A 2,135-nucleotide genomic window follows, 5' to 3' on the forward strand; every position below is an offset into this window, starting at 1 on the left:
GGGTGAATAATAAATACATAAAAGGAACTCAAGCCGTTTAACAACAAGAACAAAAAATTAAGCCTATTACATATGGTCAAATGACCTGAACTTACATTTCTCAAAGGAAGACATACAACTAGCCAACAACTCTATATTTAATATTGATTTACTGACTGATGGATTTCAGATAGATTCTCACTCTGTCATCCAAGCTGGAGTGCAGTGGTGTGATCTCAGCTCACTGAGTCTTCCACCCACTGGTTTCCAGCAGTTCTGCCTCAGCCTCTTTAGTGGTTGGGATTACAAGTAGCTACTTTGCCTGGCTAATTTCTGAACAACTGTATATTTAAAGATGCTCAATACCACCAATCATCAGGGAAATACAAATTAAAAACAACAATGAGCCCTCCTCTCACACATATTGGAATGGCTTTTATTATCAAGATGAAAGATGACAAGTGTTTTTGAGAATGTAGAGCACAGAGAATCCTTGTGCACTGTTGGTAGGAATGTAAATTTCTATTTTAAATTATTAACCTGAGGATTTCTTTTAATAGGACAGGTTTTGTGCTTTAAGATGCATTAGCATGAGTTGTTTTCTGTTGGTCAAAGTTTAATGAGAAACACTTTAGTTACCTTAAATTCATATAAATAGGATCATGCTCATAAGACTTCTGTTTCAGGTTCTTCTTAAGTACAGAATGAAAACTGTGGTAAGTACTATTTCTGAAAAGAAAATGTTCACTGATAATGTATATACTAGATTACAAACACTTGTTAAATTAAAGGCATAGGTACCAAAAATGTACTAGGTGAAAAATGCACTATGATTATTTTTTCTGCTCAGTTTTTGGACCCAGATGGATTTTTGATTTTGTTTTGTTTAATAAGTTGTACAATTACATTTAAGAAAACAAAAATTACTAATGCATAGTCACAGGAGAAAGATCAATCTTATTGGAAACTACTTCCAAGACTTTGCTGTTTATAATTTTTATGAGTATGCTTATAGAGTCACATTCAGCCTCTTTACTCTTTGTTCTGTGAAAGTATATATGGATATTTTATGGATATTGCATACTTTTTTGTTGAAAATATCCAACACTTCTCCATGAGTGATAGTAATTCCTCAGCTACTTATTTTTATTTTTTATGTTTTGTGTAAATATTCTCCAGATGTTTACACAATATCGCAGTACTTCTGGATGATTTTCAGTATGTCCTGGCAACACTTTGCCTGACCACCTTGGTTGCAGATACTGACAGAAGAGGAGCATAAACCCAATGGCTAATAGGTAGATTATGATGAGCTACATGGCAATTAATGAGTCACAAGACTTCAGTAAAATTTTCCCTCCAAAGAACCTAAATACAAATATTATTATCACATTTTCTAAAAACTGAAAGCTATAGTGTAGGATTCTATGGCCCACCTCTGTCTCTTGTCAATTATTTCCTCATTTGACAGCTGCAGTTTTACTGCCGACCAGCAGGAGAAGTTTATGGCAGTGAATACTAGCATGATAAAGATAAACATCTGTACTGTACCGACCATGCTGGAATTATTTTCTGTGTTGCTAGGAAGATGAGCTCCACTTTTCCAAAACTCCAGCCATGGTGCCAACAATAATACAGAATATATGATTAATAGTAAGGGTAAGCTCCTCTATCACAGAGATGCAGGGAAAAGTGCCAGAGTCACTACACATGAGATAATCACCAAGGAATACCATATCATGACATAGATGAATTTTATTGCCTGTAGCTTAATGTCAGCAAAGTTGTTGCTGGTGTGGATGGCCAGTATATTGCAGTGAATGGCCCCATACACAACTGGTAAGAGGAAACACGTCATCAGCAATACTATTAAACATCAAAATGTTAGAGAATAATTTTCATTAGTAATGGCCACTTTCTCTTTTAAACTTACCATGTTAAGATATGTTCCTCCCTACCCACTTTCTTCAGAAAATAATTTACTTAAGAAAAAGAAAAAAGTTATTGTTAACTTTACATTATGAGGGATTTATGCGTGCAAAACCTATATTATACCTAGGAAAAACAAATAATAACTGAATACATACATACCCACATTTATAAATGTATATACACATTGCCCCCCAAAAAATAACTGGGATGTATGAAACTGGGTA

General features: G+C 34.4%; 1 pseudogene; it reads right to left on the minus strand.

Moving 5' to 3' along the window:
• Window positions 1-1,375: 1,375 nt before the first annotated feature.
• Window positions 1,376-1,859, minus strand: LOC129053236 (testis-specific XK-related protein, Y-linked-like; annotated as a pseudogene).
• Window positions 1,860-2,135: the final 276 nt, after the last annotated feature.

The sequence above is a fragment of the Pongo abelii genome, chromosome Y (genome assembly GCF_028885655.2).
Source record: "Pongo abelii isolate AG06213 chromosome Y, NHGRI_mPonAbe1-v2.0_pri, whole genome shotgun sequence".
NCBI classification, from domain to species: Eukaryota; Metazoa; Chordata; class Mammalia; order Primates; family Hominidae; genus Pongo; species Pongo abelii.